We start from the raw sequence: 19705 nt of genomic DNA on the forward strand, positions 1-19705 counted from the left end.
AGGGACCCTCAGGAATGAATGGGACTGAATCCCCCAACTTAGAACATGCCAGGGCCGCGATTTCAGAGTCTTGCAGGGAGGGGGGCCTCCGGCGAGATGCCGGTGTTTCTTTTAAAAAATATATTAGAAGGGGGGCTGTGTGCCCCCCTTCAATTAGTATTTTTTGGGCCCTTCGGACCCCATTCCCCAGGTCCCCCAGGGCATGAGCATTTTGTTTTGTTTTTAAACTGGAAGAGGGCTGTGTGGCCTCCCTTCCCTGGGCCACTGTTGGACCCTGGGACCCCATTCCCCAGGGCCTGGTCTCATTTTAAAAATTAATTTTCCTTTTTTTTGAGGAGGGGGCCATGTGTCCAGCCTCCCCTGGGCCCCTTCTGGCCCCTGGGACTCTATCCCCAAGGCCTGGCCATTAGTTGGGGCCCGAGGAGGGAGCCCCAATGCCCCACGGTCCCAGCCGGCTCACCACCTCCTGCGGGAGCCGGCACTGCTTTTGGGCAAGGGGAGCTGCTGACATGCAGCTCCCCTTGCCCAAAAGCAATTCGGCTTTGCTTCGTTGAAGCAAGAGCAGGTTTCCTGCTCTCGCCTCAACAAAGCAAAGCAGGCGTTTGCTATGACTATTATAGTATCCAATATCAAAACATTCCTCAAGCGACAGCCGCTCTCTCAGCTCAGCTGGGAGCTAATACTATAATATTCACTACACTCTAGAATCTCGCCCCATAATTGCTTTCCTAGGCCTTTGGTTGGCATTGTATTTTTGCCCATAACTTTGCTTGGGGTGGTCCTAGGAGGATGGGACCACCACCGAATCGTTCAGCATATGCTCTTTGTGTTCAAAGCATCTGTTTGGTCCTCCCCCTAGGTTAGGGGGGACGCCAAAATCATCATCTCTCTCATTGTCTGATATTTTTCAACGGTCACTTTTGTGAATTGGTTATCTATATTTTTTTTAGCATGTAAACGTAAAGTTGTTTTATCAAAGGGTTGTGGGTACAGTAGCTAACTCCAGAAGTTTTGCATAAATTCTATGTTTTCAATGTGCAATCCACTTCGTGAAACTCCTCTCATCTCATTCCAATTAATAAAACAGAAACCTCACATACTATTAGAACAACAACAAATAACTCTGAGCCCGATTCACAGAACTAACTTAAGACAAAATCCTAAACTTACTACTTTTGGTATTCATAGAAGTTAGGATTTTGTCTTAAGTTTGTCTTAAGACAAACTTAAGACAGACTTAAGAAAGTCTTAGGACAGACTTAAGACAGTCTTAAGACAGACTTAAGACAGTCTTAAGACAGACTTAAGACAAACTTAAGACAGTCTTAAGACAGACTTAAGACTGACTTAAGTTAGGATTTTGTCTTAAGTCTGTCTTAAGTTTGTCTTAAGTCTGTCTTAAGTTTGTCTTAAGACAAAATCCTAACTTCTGTGAATACCAAAAGTAGTAAGTTTAGGATTTTGTCTTAAGTTAGTTCTGTGAATCGGCCCCTTTATCTTTACATGCTAAAAGGCATATAGTCATCTCACAAAAGTGAAAATATAGCAAGCAGTGAGATATGTGATGATTTGGGGCCCTCCCTAACCTAGGGAGAGAACCAAGCAGCTGCATTGAACACAAAGAGCACATCATGCTGAACGATTCAGTGGTGGTCCCATCCTCATAGGACCACCCCAAGCACAGTTATGGGCAAAAATACAATCCCAACCAAAGGCCCTGCAAAGCATTATGGGATGAGATTCTAGAGTGCAGTGAATATTATAGTATCCAATACCAAACATTCCTCAAGGGGCAGGCTCTCCTGGCTCAGCTGAGAGCTAACACTATAATATTCACTGCTCTCTAGAATCTAGCCCCATAATGCTTTGCTGGGCCTTTGGTTGGCATTGTATTTTTGCCCATAACTTTGCTTGGGGTGGTCCTAGGAGTTTGGGACCTCCACCGAATCGTTCAGCATAATATGTTTTTTGTGTTCAAGGCATCTGCTTGGTCCTCCCCTAGGTTAGGGGGGACCCCAAAATCCTCACCTCTCTCATTGACTGATATTTTTCAAAGTTCACTTTTGTGAAATGGTTATTTGCTTTTTAGCATGTTAAGATAAAGTGATTTTATTGAAGGGTTGTGGGAGCCATAGCTAACTCTTCTTCGTGGTGGATTAGGATATTTTGCATGAATTCCGTGTTTTCAATGTAATGCATATTTAACAAATCTCTACAACCGGAGTGTATTGCCCACGGTTAGTTGTGCTTTTTCTTTTACAAAAAACTTTTTATTTTAGTATTTTTTCATTTATAGTGTTATTGGACTTGGCCCTTTTTGCAGGGTCATCCTTAAAATGTTTGCCTTTCTCCTAGCCTTTTTTTCTGACATGGTGTTGGTGGTTTTAGGACTCTGGGCACTTTAGTGCTGCTGTTCAGTGTAAAGTGCGTGTGCTCTCTGTGATAAACATGGTAAGATTGGTCGACACCTGTTTGGCCTATTTAACTTGCCTGTCAGTCCCTTGTAAAGTGGTATCTTGTATACCCAGGGCTGGTGCTACTGGTGGGCTTGAAGCGCTGAATGTACCATCCACGAAAGTAGCCTTGCAAACCTATCCCAGGCCTCTGCCATTGCAGGGCCTGTGTGCACAGTGTTACTGCGGTTGTGACATGGCACCTAAAGTGTGTGACATGTCTGTGACCCCCCTTTTACTACAAGTCAGTCAGCCCTAAGGTAGGCCCTAGCTAACCCTATGGGCAGGGTGCATTGTAGGTAAAAGATAGGACATGTACCTTAAGTGTGTGACATGTCCTGGTAGTGACAAACAGCCATTTTGGTTTCTCACTACTGTGGGGCTGCACTCCCATAGGAATGCATTGGGGATTCCCTGATAAGTGTTTCAGTGGTAATTCCTGATATGAGAGGAGTAGCATGGTCAAGTTTGGTATATTTGGAATGGTAATTTGGCATTTCTGTGTGCTATGTGTCTGCCTGCCTGATGTGAAATGCATGTCTGGCTTTTGAGTGACAGGGGCTGGTGAGGTGTGTGTGGCTCCAGGAGGGGCAGGTTGAGTCAGCACTAGGCTGAATGGGACATCTGCATTTGGAGTAGTGAGAGGAGAAGTTCCTGGTCCCTGAATAGGTCTGTGCCTAGCCTGTACCATGCTGGCTCCGCCCCTTGTGGTGTGTCTGATGACGAGCCCCCACCTGACAAACGGGAAGAGGAGCCTTGTAAACAAAGTGCTCCAATTCCCCCCTGAACCTGTTTTGGCTGGTTCCCCCAAGCCCTGTGCCAGGGCAGACAAAGCAAAGATGTAATATAAATATTGGAGCTGTGACCCCATGAAGGTGTGTTGTTCCTGTGCTTGGGGGGCTTGCTGCTGCTGGGCCTCAGGAGGAACTGCCATGAGTAACTGCCTCCCTGCTGGCGGACCCTGTGTGCTGGCCTGCCTGGGCCCAGCTGTGCCCCTTGCACCTTTTTGGAAATCCAGTGCCTCGTGAGTGCGACATTTAAATTGCTGAGTAAGAGAGAGGAGCGTGTGGCCTGGCAGCGCGGAGCTGCGACATGCCCAGAGGGAATCCCGGCATGTGGTATTCCCCCTGCGCTGTTTACTTGAGCGGGTGCTCAACCCACAATAGTGCCTTTCTGGCTGGTGACCACCCCGCATTGGCATCTTAGACGAGCGGGTGCCCACCCCGCTGTTCGTGTGCTCCAGAGCAGGACCCCACCCCGCATGGATGCCTGTTTAACGGCGGGAGCCCACCCCGCATTGTGGTGTTCTGAGTAGGAGCGCCGAAAACAGAAGTCAGGCACCCGAGCCTGACTGTGGACGGGGCCTGCATACAAGCGTGAGAGCCTCACGGGCTCCAATTCCACCCCCTTCGCCGGTTGTTGCACTGGGGCCCTCATGTCATAAGAAAAGAGCCCCGCTTGTTCCTGGTGACCGGTGAGAGGAGGGGTGTCCAACGCGCGGTTCACGCGTTCCAAAAGGCGGGTCCCTGGAGCCCAGTAAAGTGAAGAGAGGCGAGCCCCATTTGAGGACTGGAGAAGCCCACCCGAGAGCCCCGGTGAGTGGGGGCTGAGTGGAGAGCAGTTGTTGTGCTTCCAAGGCACGTGGAGTATCAGTGCATGTCTCCCTGAGCGGTCCCACAGGAGAGCGGGCCGCTCCAACGTTGGGGCAATTCCGTATGCAAAGTCCCGGAGTGGGGCTTTAGTGGCACTTTGGTGCCCAAGTCAGTTTTCCACAGCTGCGCCGCCTGACAGTGGGCAGCTGCAACGAGTGGGGTACATTATTGGAAGAAGTCCCTGTGGGGCTTCAGTGGCACAGTTAGTGCCAGTGCCATTTTTCCTTTGCGGGCATTTTGTTTTCCTGATAAGACGGGTGAGTTGCACCCCATGCCCCAGCGCAATTGCACACTTTGCTTGCTGCATTCGCAGCCAGAGGGCTAATTGGATAGCCCTGGAGTAAGCCCTGACTTTCTGGACCGAAGGCATTGGGGCCCTCCCTTTAGAGGCCAGTTGGCCTGGGGGACAGGTTAAATGTTGGCAGGGTGCAAAGCCCTAATCTGATGTCCCTTTCATCATGTGCTTTTGCCTATGATAGTTCATGCTTACGAGGTTTTATGCCTACAGATATTGCTATGAGGTCTATGCGTAATGTGATTTATGCATCATTTTATGCCTAATGTGATGTCTACTGCATGATGTGATTCATGCACCATGATTATTGCCTAAATGTGTTTGGGATGGAGAGGCCTACTGCGTAATGTGTTTATGCTAATGAGGTTGGGGCCTAATGTGGTTATGCCTAATGTCATGCTATGATGTTTTAGGATGGTGTCTAATGCTAATGTGATAATGCTTAGGTCATTATGGTACCAGTAGTTACTGGTTGTGTTTTACATCTACTACCTGCATTCTGATGGTTCTGACCATGGCTCGATTGGCCTGGTCCTGTATATAATCCCCTGTGAATATTGCCTAGTGTCAGTTGGCACAGTGTAAATGTGTGATTTTGTTTCTAATGTCTTTATGATAATACAAAGGCTATTTTTGATAGAACCTTGTGTGGAGTTTCTTTTGTAGTGTGCCTAGTGTGTTGCTGCTGTGTGTGTGTGTTGCGCAAATGCTTTACACATTGCCTCTGGGATAAGCCTGACTGCTCGTGCCAAGCTACCAAGGGGGTGAGCAGGGGTTATCTTCAGCATGTAACTCCCTTTCCCTGACTAGAGTGGTTGTTTATGCCTGGCTTTGGTGCAAGCCTTAGACAACCAGAAATCCCATTTGTAACATTAGTGGTCAGCGGTGAGGATAGGACTTGCGTTTACGCAGTACCACAGTGACAAGTGGTTGCACTACAAACTCTGCATTTAGATAATCACAGGTTTGGGGATTACTTTTCCTGAGTTTTAATTTTCTTCTGAGAAGTGTCATTTCTGAATTGTGTACTCTTGCTTCAGCTCAGACGCCTAGGTCTCTTGTCTTGCACCTGTATATTAAGTGCCTTGCCAAAATGGAATCTACCTTTGACAAAAAAGACCTGTTGAACTACAGTCTAGAGGAGCTAAGGGGGTTCTGTGATGAGAGAGGCTTAGTAGTGAGTGGAGAGGGCATTTGGCGAGACTTTGAGTATGCCCTGATACGTTCGCAACAGGATAGATGGAGACAGATAGAGAGGGCCCGAGCTGCATACCAAGAGGGTGGTGGGTCTGAGTGTGGCCCTGAAGAGTCTGAATAAGAGGAAGAAAAAAACAGGGCAGGGACACCAGTAGATAGTGAGGATCCCATTGATAGGGAGTCCCTTGCTGGGTCCAGTGTCGGGGGCAGTGCCCCATCCCTTAACCTGTTCCCAGAGGATTGGGTGGATAGGAGGGAAGAAAGGGAGTATCAGCTGGCTTTGGAGAGACACAGATTAGAGCATGCCAAAGAGATAGCGCAGTTGGGTGTGGAGGAGAAAAAGCCAGAGACCGAGAGGATCTTAGCACAGGAGAGGATGGCAGAGGCAGAGAGGGCCTTCACCAGAAAGAAACTAGCTCCGAAGGGTAGATTGTCCCCTGAGAGTAGTTGTAGTTGTCTGGATTCACCAGTGAGGGTGGGGTCCAGTGGTGGCAGCAATATGGAGTCCAGTGCAGGAATTCCCACTCCCAGATCCCAGAGCGTGGTACCTAGTTCCCATGAAGAGGGTGTCACACTTGAAGAGTATAGGTTGAGGTTCAGGGGCAGTAGGAAACTGTCTCACCAGTCTTGGGGGGAGTTTGTGGATGAATGTTGTGATGCACTGGACGGTTGGGTGATGAGTAGCTCGGCAAATGATTTTGAAGGGCTGTTCAAACTGGTTGTCAGAGAGCACATGTTCAGTAATTGTTTTCCGGGGTTATGCCAACACCTGTTGGAGTGTGAGTTCTCTGATCCCAGGGAGCTTTCACGGGAGCAGACCTCCGGGCTGTGTGACGGAGGGTCTGAAGAGGCATTGGAGAGTGATCCCAAAAGGAGTGGCTCAGGTATCTTCGGGTTGTGTGTGGTGGAAGAGGTTCAGAGAAGTCCAGCTAGGTCCCTGTGTAGTGGGAGGGGTGTAGGGGCTCACGTTCTGTCTCAGTGGAGAAGAAGTGAGTGTGGGACTGTGTGACCCAGGGTGCATAGATAGATGCATAGATTTAGTTATGAGTAGCTTTGGTTCGAACACCTCAATGTAATTTAATGATTGTTTGCTATTCACAAAGGGATGTGCAAGTAGTATCTTTACAAGTGCAGACTCTCAGAACATAAAAAGATAGGACTGCCCTATATTTTCATGTGAGGAGCCTCCGCACTCATAAAGATACTAACGTGCAAATCACTTTGTGAATTGCAAACAATTGTAAACTTACAAAAAATTGTAAGTTTACCTTTGTGAATCGGGTCCTGCAATTTGAAAGTTGTGATGAGGACTACAGTCCATCTCACACACAATTGCCCTGCATACATTAACACACTAAAAGCAATGGTCATAACCTTCCCATTAAATACAGCAAATGCAGTAACAAATGCTGTAATAATCTTAGAGTTGAGATTGCACATCCATTGCACTTATCACTCTAAAAGAGAGGTTTATGAATCTACTATTATTTACTGATTTCAGTTTGTATTGTATTTAAAGGCATTTTGCTTTAGGTGTTGTTATTCATTGGTATGGATATAGTGAAGTTATGAGCAGTGCATTTGGTGGGTGAGTTATGGTTTGCATTGCTGTTGTCAAAGTTGTGGATTGAAAGTCCTAACAGGAACCAACAGCGGTGTGGAATGCCCTTTACTTCGCTGATTTCCCTGCAAAAATCACACTCTGGATGGAAAAATCACAGCATATTTATGTGAGGCAAAACTCTGGAATTTGAGGCCTATCACAAATGTTCTGATATGCAACTAATCCCACAGTTGAAGGTGGGCCTATCTTGAAGGATAAAAATTGGCCCTAGCCATGACCATGTACAATTAATGAGCACCTCTTCTGTGAGTTGGAATAGTCCACCGAAATTCAATGGTTGTGGCAAGCAGACTGGCAAACTTTAAGCATAGCTATTTGTTCCCTTGACCCATTCTTATATCATTTTTCCTGGCATGGAAAGCCTAGATGATCATCAGTGTAGCAGAGAAGACTGAATTACAGGGGCTATCACTCTGCTTGTGGCCAGCTTCTTTCCAGACTGGGATAATCTTTGGTCATAGACTCAAGAGTGTTGCGTGATAAGATGAAGGAAGAGTGCAGATGCCTGTGATGTTCAGAGCTCATCTGCACTGAGAAGACCTGTGGTAACCCGTGTGGGTGTGCACCAATTCTGGCACCAGTGCACGAGTTCTCCTTGGCCAGCTCCTCAATATCACCTACTGTATTATTAGGCACTCGAAGAGCTTATTCTTCTGCAGCTGAAAAAGGTGTCCTCCATTGCCCCGCACCCTCTCTACTGAAGAGAAGTGTGTGTGCACATTCAAGTTAACTCCAGAGACTTGAAGGGTTACCTTTGCTTCAGTCATTGGCTTCGAGATATGCAGATGCAACTAGAATAGACTGTCATGAGCCCAGAACCGGTGACTGTGTCTTTCTACGTCAAGTGGTTCCAGAGTTATTTGGATTGAACTCCTGATCATTGAAGCTTTGCCTGCCGGCACACTCACAACCAAGATACCTTAGACATAACTGGTGTTCTTTAGGCAAAGGCCCTGATTTGGATCTTGGTTGACGGGTTACACATTTAAAACAGTGATGGATGTCCTGTCTGCTGAAATATAAATTCCATTATATACTGTGGGATTTATATTTCGGCAGATATGATATTTGTTACTGTTGTGATGGAGTAAATTGTCCGCCGATATCTAAATCAGGCCCAAAGGCCCTTGGCCTCTTATACAAAGGCCCATTTGCAAATGACCTCAGCTGTCTACTAGCAGCAGAATTAGCCACTAGCCCAACATGTTGGTCTTATGACTGGTTAGAGTCCTGTTGAGTATGTCCAACCCATCCTCTGTGGTTCTCGGACACCCAATTCTATCATCAGTTTCAAAATCTGCTATGCTGCAATAATAGGGTAGGCACTTCTTACTCTGGGTGGAGGATTTGGACTAAACACTGGGGTCCAGAATGGGTTGGTTGCAGGAGTAGTAGAACCTGAAGCCACTCAAGTACATGCATAGCTATATTTAAAATATGGCAACCAGAAATTGGCTGCTTGACTTTTGCTGAGGTCTGAGCTGCTGGGAGAGGTTACACAACACTTTAGAAAGGATCTTTGTTTGTATTTCGGAGTCCCCTGTTCATAGACCTGCTCAAAAGCTCATTTCCCTTGAATAATGTTGGCCCATTCACCATGTTAGCCCTTTTCATAGTGTTTAAGCACTATAATAGTGACTGTGGATAATCTCTCAGGTTTGGAAGATGCTAGAGGGGTCTAGAATTCTTTGCTGAAACTTATGTCCCTGTTTAGTGGATTGTTTATGTGTGTTAAAGTACTTTTCCTAAAAAATGACTAGACAATATATCATGAATACACTTTGTCATGGTCGAGTTGAGCACCCACCCCTTCATCCGTGACCTCTTCCCATCCTTCCATGTCCCAGCAATAGGGATCCTGCCCCCACTATATCTACTACTTATCTACTCTGACTGCCTAGACTGATAATACAGCAGCAGGACCACTCACTAATGCCCCATCACAACACTATCAAGGAAATGTACGGCATCAACTTATACTGCATTAAATTCCCTCAAAACCTCTCCAAACAGGCTGCAAAAAACTTCACGTGCAAAACTCTCAGAAAGCATCCAGAAATGCTAATTGCGGGTATCCACTGCAGTCCAGCACAAGGTGGCCGCAAAGTTGACTTAATCTTCTACATTAAAAAAACAGACAAATGGAGAGAGAACTTCCTCCAACACCTTCACATAACTAAACCTACCAACATCCTCCATGGAATCAAGCTCACTATGGGCCTCATGTAGGTAGCCAAATACCGGTCGGTAACGGCCGATTTTCGGTAATTATACCGTTACCGACCGGTATTTTGGCTATTGGTATGTAGGGGGACAATTTTTGGATTCGGAATTTACCGATTCGGTAAAATTACCGATTCGGTAATAATACCGAATCGGTAATGTTACCGAATCGGTAACTTTTCCGATTCGGTAATTTTACCGAATCGGTAAATTCCGAATCCAAAATCGAGATGTAGGGGGAGTGTGTGGGTGTGTTTAAGAGTCGGTATTTACCACCAACTAATAGTTGGTGGTAAATAATTAATGGATGTGTATAGGCATTTTGAAGCGCGTAGCGGTGTGCAATGTGGCATACATACATGCCCTTAGGGCATGTATGTGTGCTACATGTGCACACATGGCCGAATCAGGGGTGCAACAGGGTGTCAATGTGACACCCTGCCACCCTTGCATGTGTTCCCCCCATTACCGAATCGGTATTTACCGATTCGGCATTGAGGCATACCTTCCCATCAATGGGAAGGTATGCCTCATTACCGAATCGGTAAATACCGATTCGGTAATTACCGAATTGTAACGAATCGGTAAAAAATACCGACTCATTACCTACATACGAGTTACCACTTCTAAAATACCGATTCGGTAACGTTCGGTATTTTAGAAGTGGTAACTGGTATGCTACCTACATGAGGCCCTATATCCCCATCTCGGGTCTTCTCTAGAGAACTGACAATAACGCGTACAGAAATGGGAACATTCTAGTCCAATAATCAGAGCAAAACCTAACCATTTTTGAACGACACTTCACTGCACGCTACACCTCCCCTCCTTCTGATCTCAACCCCGCCCCTGTCCCCTCTACTATTAACCCAACTCCTCCACCCTCTCACAGTGAGCGTATTCATGCAGCCACACCTTCACCTCCTAAACCCTTGCCTGTCAACTCCCCTCACTTGGTGTCTGCCAACTCAGCCCCTCCATGCCCCTACCCTGAATAACACCTGGATTCTACGGTTTTACCTCCAGAATCATCTTCACCCACCCCAGGGCTAACAATCCAGCCTGCTGCTCACTCCTCTCCTTCTGCTCTGCAATGCTCCAGCCCAAATAGGATGGCTCCTTCCTTAGCCACCACCCCATCTCATCTGCTGTCCCAGGCATCTCACAACTGCTCCCCATAATAGCCTTCTAGAACTCAAAATCGACATGGATAAACTCTGACCCTGCCACTAACACTCTGCACTAGTTCAAACCGTAATGCTCCACGACTAGGATGTCTCAGCAGGAGTCTGAATTGATGAACAACTCCTATGGTAATATCCCCAGTCAATCCTCTCTCCTCAAGATCCCAGTTGTCCTTAGCCTGAACAGGAGCATTAACACCTCACATCTTCGTAGGCTGCCCTCCCAACTAACCACCTTCCAACCCAACCATCCTGAACTGATACCTTCACCCACTCCTGTTGCATGCCTATAAACTACAGATCAGCAATCAATAATGCCATTTTACAGCATCACACAGACATCTCCTTTCTAACTGAAACTTGGCTAAACAACCATTCATCACTGTACATCGAATATGCGATGTTACATCGCATGCGATACATCGCATGCCTTTACAACGCAGTTGTTACAATGACCGTGTTGTTACATCATATACCATTACAACACAAGTCGTTACAACGACTTGATGTAAGGGGCGCTGGATGTTGGAATAGTATCATTTACTATTCCAACTGCAGTCTGTGCAACAGTAGATAAGGTGTTGGATTTTCAATCTACCAACTTCTGCCCCTACAGCAAGTCTTTGTAATGACTTGCGTTGTAACGGTTTGTGATATAACAACGCGGTCATTGAAACGACCGTGTTGTAATGGCATGCGACGTATCGCATGCGATGTATCGGATTTCTCCCCGTAGATCGACCGCATCTCACCCTAGGCTTCTCAATCATTCGCAGTTGCCGCAAAGGTGGCAGAGTTGGCAGAGTAGCCATTATACACAAAAGCAATCTCGGTTTAACTCACCTCTGCACTCCCGAACACCCTACCTTTAAATATCTTGGAGCTCAGCTCTTTACAAATGAACACAAACCCACAAAATCCCACCTCATCTACCAACTTCCTGGCAAAAACTTACAATTCCTTGAAGACCTACCTGGTTTATTATTGCAAATTTCCGTAAAAGAGAGCACCAACATTATATTAGGAGACCTAAACTTGCACCAAAACACCACTTAAGACCCCACAGTACAAGCTCTCTACACCCTTTTGGAAGTGAACGATCTCACCCAACATTGCAACATGCAAATGCAAAACAAGGGCTCCTCTCTTGACACAATCATCTCCAAGCACAACACACTATCTCTGTGCCCTATCCTACAATCTGACTGGTCCAATTCTACCAAATTCTCTTTGATCTAAATCACATCTATCATCGTTCACACCAATGCAGCCATCAAATTCCTCAAGAGAAGCTAGAAGCATTAGTCAGTACCCAAATGCTACCTCCTTCCGACCTATCATACGCTAAGGACCTCGCCGCCCACTACAACTAAAAAATTACAGAACAAATGTAAACAATTGCCCCCCTGAAACTTAACAAATCAAGAAAGATCTCCTCCAGAGCCTGGTTCAACAAAGACCTGAACAATGAAAGGTGACAACTCTGCTTAGCTGAAAGAAATTGGAGACAACAACTATTGGAATCCAATCTCTTGCTCCACCGGGCCGAACACCAAAAATATGTTTAAAAAATTCAAAATAAAATTCGCCTTCTTCCAGATCAACTTGATCATCCTAGGAACAGACTAAAAGACCTATTCACTGCCATCAAACAGCAAACCTCCTCCTTCCCCCACTATTCAAGTAACAACTCCTCAGAGTGCTGTGAAGAATTTGGAACATTGTTCATGGAAAAAATATCGAACATTGAATTATCTCTGGAGCCATCCTCCTCCCCACCCTGCACTAAATATGCACCCGGTGGAAAGCGTTCACTCATAGCCCTTACATCAATGTATTGATGCCTCCCCATCTCTACAACTTAGCTCTTCAACCTCCTCCCCCTACAACTGAAAAACAGTTCAACCTGGTCTAAATTCAACTATACCCCTGAAGAAGAAGTCCTCATGTTACTCTCCAGCATAAACCCGGCAGCTCACATCTCTGATTTCCTCCCTACTGCGATAGTGAAAAATCTCAGGCACATAATTGCACCGATTTGGACCAAAATCATCAACTCCTCTCTATCAAGAGGCTTTATGCTAGGCCCCCTCAAACTCAGTCAAGTCACCGCCTCATCAAAAAACGTGGATGCCGACCAGAATAACCAGAATAACTACAGACCTATAACCAACCTTCTCACCAAAACCCTAAAAAAATATATGTTTCTTCAACTCAACAACCATATCGAAAAATTCAACCTGCTTGAAACCTTCCAATCTGGGTTCAGGAAAGAATGCAGTACCAAGACTGCTATACTAAACATCATGGATGACCTACACAGATCTTTGGACGATAGCCAGGCCTGCCTTCTAGTCCTCCTAGGCCCTCTCGGCTGCCTTCCACACTGTCAAACACAGCATCCTCTAAACGCGCACAACGTGAAGGCATCAACGGGACAGTCCTTCAGTGGTTCACCGCCTTTCTAAGCTAACGCTCGCAGCTAATCAAGTTCAACAACGCAACATCAAAAGCAGCACCCGTTCTCCAAGGATCCATCAATCTTGTCTCCCACACTATTCAACAACTATTTGGAACCCCGTGCAATGATCCTGAGGCAAGCTCAAACAGACTACCATCTATATGCAGATGACACCCAGCCATCATGAAACGTTGGGCAGTCAAAGACATCCAGCACTTAAATACCACTCTCCTGGCAGTTCAAGCCTTGTTGACCAGCAACCACCTCAAACTCAACCCCAGTAAAACTCAACTCCTTCTCATCCAACCCAAAGAAAAGTCCTTTCCTGTAGACATCTGGTTCGACAAGCTCAAATACAAACTGCAAACTGTCCATTCCCAACTCTGTTAAACCCCTGTTGATTACACTCGACTCCCACCTACGCATGAAAGACCATATCACTGCCTCTGTAAAAAGCACGTTCCACGCGCTGAAAAACCTAAAAAAAACATTCATCCCCAGTGAAGACCTAAAGAAGGTGGTGCAATCCTTAGTCTTACCCAAGCTAGACTATGGCAACACAATGGTTACTGGTGTCCAAACTGTGAAAATTTAGTTTGTAACTGAACATTATCTGTGCCATCTTGCCTCTCCCCTGCGCCACGCACAGCGAACGCACGGCCGCCATTTTAGGCACCCCACTCCCTCCCCCGTTCATTGTCGATCGCCAGCGCGTTCCCCTGGCGCTGTAAGCATCCCCCGCACGCCTGCCACCCCCGCTCTCTCATACACGGGCCATAAACCCTCTCCTTCTGCGTGACCCTGCCATAGAACCGCATCCCACGCCTGACCGACATACCATACATGGTCATGCATCTCTTTGATAACCCCCTTCCTCTGCGCCCCATTGTCCGAACCGATCCCAGGCCATCACCTAGCCCTGCGGATGCAGTTTATTACCCCTACTGTAAGGGAAACACCCCACATCAAAGGGATTACAGTAGATCATAGTCCCTACCCCCTGAGACCCGACCGGTCGCACACACCCCCGGGAATTGGCGGAATGTCCAGCTGTGTGATAGCCATCTCCTACTGTGGATAGGGTGGGGACTTCCACTGTAGATATGTGTGGGAACAAGCTCGAAGTGGGGATTCCGAGGATGTTCTTTCATGTTCCAAGCGATCTCAAGAATGTGCCATGTATGATAAACCTGCAATAAAGTCATACACGTGTGTATAAGAGACCAGGTCTCAGAGATGCAGTTAGAGCACCTTGTGACGATACCTTGCTGTCTGATCTGATGTGTTCTGCTCCGACGGAATAAAAACTTTGTTTCCTGCCTTCCAGTCTCCGGCGCCTGCCTCTTTCATTGGTAAATTATCGAATGGTATGAGAGGCGATTACCGCCGGGCAATACTTGAAGGGTTATCGACTGAAACTGCCGCTACCATTTAACAATTGGCGTCCCAAACGTGGGGCCCATCAGCGACACGTGGATCCAGTGGGAGAGGTCCCGATGACAGAGTGAACGACTGCAACGATCGGGAGAGCTCCTGCCCAATAGACCCTCGTCTGGCAGCCGATCATCCGAACTTCACTGGTTCCGAGCAGACCTCTCTCGAGTGATCTACGGTCCTGACTGGGAACCATCAGGAGTGCCGCGGCAAATACGGAAAGTAGAGGACGATCGGGCGCTGGAGGCGGAAGACGAGAAACTGTCCACGCGGTCCGGGTAAGGTCGTGAAACACGACAAATTGCGAAATAATTGATTGATTATCTGAAATACTAGTATTGCTCATTGATTGTTCTCTTTGAGATATTCGCTGTCTACAAACGGGGAGGAGTAGAAATTCTCTCTCTCTCTCCCTTTGCAGATAGTGAAGGGTAGGTAACGCAGACTTTTGTCCCCGTTGTAACCCGTCGTGCCTATCTTTATCTCCCCACTGATTGATTGTCCGAACATTGATTGTTTTGAAGAATAGTGCTCTTTGAGATATTCTCTGTTTGCAAATAACGTAGAATAGAAATATTCTGTCTAGTCTTTGCAAATAGTGAAGGGTAGGTAACGCAGACTTTTGTCCCCGTTGAAACCCGTCGTGCCTATCTTTATCTCCCCATTGATTGATTGATTGATTGATTGTCCGAACACTAGTTGTTCGATATTGGTTCTTTGGAGGTATTCTCTGCTTACAAATAACGAGGAATAGAGATATTCTGTCTAGTCTTTGCAAGCAGTGAAAAGATAGGTAGTGCTGACTTTTGTCCCCGTTGAAACCCGTCATGCCTATCTTCTCTCCACTGATTGGTAGTTGGTTCTGCCCGGACCGCTTATTAGAGGTGGACCATCCGGCTCCACTGGAAGGCACCCCTAATAAGGATACGTTCACTAAATATGGACTAGTCGCCGTAGCTTATAGCAAGCTATGGCATAAATATACAAAGGGGGACCCTGAGAGTCAGTGGCCACTGGTAGGATCCTTTTTGACCCTAAAAAACTAAAGAAACGCTAGGAAATAGCCCTTTGTAGGATATATGGAACTAGGGGAAGGAACCAAGCTCACGGTCAAGACGGCCACGAGGTAGCCCGGCCCCATCGCTCTCACTGCCTAAACATGTCTGCCCTACCACCCACCCCACCCAATAGACACAACCGGAAGTCCGTTGATACCCATCATCAACGTCACCGAACTTGACTAGGATCACGCGCAATTGGACAATGCCATTTTCCGATTACACTAACTAGATTGCAAATATGTACAACACTCCAACAAAGTAGTATGGTTAAACATTTTAATAACTTAATAGGCATAACAACATTCCGACAAGATGAACAGGTTAAAACTCGTTTTAAACAACTATTTACATGACAGTCTGCTGCGACCTGCATCCCAAAGCATTTACGTCCACGTGACACCGTCCTCGCCTCTCCTTCCTCGAAGTTGCAACATTGGCCTGTTTTGGGCGGTCCTTTTAGTCGGTTTTGGGCTATAAAAGCCATGCAAAAATCCATTGACATCAGTGGCGGACGACTGTGCGAATAGGCCGGAGGCTGCACGAAGCGCCAAAGCTCTGGCAGCGCCAAGGCGGAGTCTGCCACGCCGTGCGGATCTTCCCATTTTCTTCTTCTTCCTTCAATAACGAAGGGTGCCCTGGTGGGGGGAAGCGACGCGGACGGGCTTCCCCCGCCTCCCCAGGTGGAGGCTCGCCAGCAGATGAGGGCCCCCCAACCATTCATTCGCCGTTCGGCTGAGTTGGCGCCCCTGCACTCGACCGCCGGACAACCACCCAAGCACGGGTTCACCAGGATTGCCACTAGCACCCGACGCGGGGAGTGGGCCCCCGCAGCCGAGTAATCGGGGACCCACCCCGGTGGCGATACCATCCAAACTGCTGCTGTCGCTGCTACTGGACCCACCCCGGTGGCGATACCATCCGAACTGCTGTCGTTGCTGCTGCTGGCCCCTCTCCGGTGGCTGTACCGAAGAGCTGCTGCTACTGCTGCCTTTGGACTCCGGCGGTCGGTTCTTCGAATCCAGGCCTAGCCCACCGTGAGACGATTCTGGACTCGAAAGCTTGTCTGCTTAGGCGTGGGCTCCACCCTTGACGAAACGCCCCCTCAGCTTTGCAGAGTCTGTGGGAGTCATTGGCACTCGACTCTCGCGGACTTCCGGTAGGGACAAACCGCCGCCATTGTTCTTTGCCCCGGGCGGCAGCCACCTTGCCTCCGCTTGGTGCAGTGAGAAAGACTGATTCAAGACGTCGGCGGGAGAACCCGCCTGCTGCCCCGCCCCAAAAAGGGACCACGGCATTGCTACAAGATCACGGTGACGCCATGCTGACGCAAGCTGACGCTAACGAAAGTTCTCGAACTACCGAAAGGAATTCTGGTCCAACAGCTAATTCATGGAAAGACTTAGACTGTACACTGGCCCGACCTCGCCCCAAAATGGCGCCGATGTAGGAGAGGCCTACAACTCCTTGTGGCGTTCCAGTCACGTGGCATTTGCATTAAAAGGATATGTATGTGATGTTCCCACACATGATGAGCAGAGGGACGGGAAGGGTACTGACCGAGCATACGTACAACCTTACTGATTGCTGACCTACCCATTTTTTTTATTTTTAGCTAAGATAGTATTGCTCATGATATTCGACGCCTCTCACGCCGTGGCCGGCCTGAACGGTTGTAGGCCCGTATTTGTATACTGACATTGTTTTAAATAAAGGGCTTCTTGAAAGGATTACTGAATCAGTGTCATGACAAATCATATAGGTTGATAAAGATTTTTCTTTTGAATAAATGATTGTTACTCCCAAGAAATAGGCAACAGATAATGCAGACCCCATTTACATGAATGTTTTTGATTAACGGAATTTGTGCCCGTCACACCTGTCTTTTCCAAGAGTTGTCGGAAAATAGTCAACCATAAGCTTAAGGTGTATACCGAATGCAAGGTAGGGTATCTTGCACCATAATACACGACCGATTGAGAAATGCATGCACGACCAGGGAACCCGAATTTAGGAGATGAATGAAATAGAGCATCTTTGTCTCGGACGAAAAGAATAATAGGTCTGTGGTATTACCCACTCCTGCGGCTAGCCTGGTACGTGGTAAGTAGAACTTTTCGTGTCTACGCGCGCTAAGGTACTTTGAATACTGCACATCCCCTCCCCTCTTTTTCCCCTCTATAGGTCACGACGAAGTTCCGACTGAAGAATGGAGTGGGCATGGACCGCACCGTGTTCAATATCAGGAAAAACATAGACAAACGTTGTGGGACAGTGCTTAAAATGCAGACCACCATTGGGAACATGAGAAACTGTATGGTATAATTGTGCGTGTGTGCTACGATTATACGGTATGAATGTGTATGCATTTCATGCTTGGGTCACTTGAAGAGAGCGTCACCGTATGATTGAAGTGCTCGTCCATCGATCAAAGGGAGGAGAGTAAAAGGTCCGACACCCCCCCAAGATAAACTACAAAATACTGAAAATACGCAGCATGCATAGGAAAGAGGACAGGAAAGGAGAGGCCCCCATACTCAACGTAGCCCTGAGTCTCTGTCTTAAGTTTCTGCGCTTCATGCATGTACTGTCACACCCTATCTGGTATTTGTGTGTACGTGATCACCGAATTTATGTCTTTTCCCCGCTTGTGTCTTCTTACATAGAACAGACCCGTGCCACTCCATGTTGTGTGTGCACCAAGTGGCCTATTATCATACCCATGTCTCTCCCTCTCTCTCTCTCTCTCTCTCATTTTGTGTCGTACATATGCCAAATAGCCTACTTGATGCACACGTCTCTCTCTCTCTCTCGTTTTGTGTCGTACATATGCCAAATAGCCTACTTGATGCACGCGTCTCTCTCTCTCTCTCTCTCTATCTCTCTCTCTCTCTCTCTCTCTCTCTCTCTCTCTCTCTCTCTCTCTCTCTCTCTCTCTCTCTCTCTCTCTCTCTCTCTCTCTCTCCCCCTCCCTCACTAAAGGCTTTCTTGCCCTCTGACTTTTTGAACAAATTAGCGACACATACCTCTCCGGTAAGTGCATAATTGGCCTGAAACACGGTGGTGTTCGAACAAATTGACAGAAACAAAACGACCATACTTTACCACGTTACTACCTCTTCTTTCTGCAAATGTTGAGCTTAATTGGCTGAGAAAGAAAGGACAGGTAAGACGACTGATGTCTCCCAATCTGGCCCTCATCACGGGGACTATATGTCAGTGGTTTTTGTTTTTAGAAGACACCATCTCCACCGCCCAGAATTACCCCCGCCCAATTACCCCGAAATAGAATGTCTAAAGCACCCCGTTCTCTCAAAGATAACCCCAGCCCTATACTAGCCGTCTCAGAGTATTTCGAACGAAACAGCTGATGACCTTATTCTCTAATAATACATCACCTAAACTGATAAAGGGTTACCTATTGTCTCCAGCAAAAATAATGCTTAGCTTATGTTCCTCCCCGAAATGGATACTCGTGAACGCATGACAGTAGCACCTCGCACTCTTTCATAAACTTAGCAGTCCTCGGAGGAAAATGTGTATTAACAAAACTTGTGTTGAGATGAACGAGTCTCTACCGGAGAAGCCGGTTCGAATTTTTTAATAGACCAGAAGGTTGACAGATGTCAGGCTCCCTGCAACCAGTATCGGGCGCAGGAATCGGCACCTAGAGGGCCAGACGATGGACAGGGACACCCACAGAAACCTGCACCACAGCAATGATTAATAGATTGGTAACACGCACACTAACATCAGAATTAATAGACACCAATCATGCAGCAACCGATAAAAGCATTTCCGCAACTACTCGGTGGTTGGGAGAGAGGATGAAGTATGTAAATGTCTTCCCTACCAACTCTCTAAGATTTCTGTTTCTTGTACCCATTCAAAGATAACCTGCGGCCATCGGAAGAGAGGGGTCGGACGTGACGCACAGCCTGGCTGCGGACCATGGAACATCTATGGCATCGACCAAGGGGGAAGCATCGAAGCAAAAGGGGCGTGAGACGAGGCACCAATATCAGGACGATAAGCGATAGAATGAAGGGCTATATCAAGGCCCCCTGCTCACTGACCAGCGTGCCTGAAGTCCCAACCCATCGGGCCCGATTGATGGGCCCAGT

The sequence above is a fragment of the Triturus cristatus genome, chromosome 11, assembly GCF_964204655.1.
Source record: "Triturus cristatus chromosome 11, aTriCri1.1, whole genome shotgun sequence".
Lineage (NCBI taxonomy): Eukaryota > Metazoa > Chordata > Amphibia > Caudata > Salamandridae > Triturus > Triturus cristatus.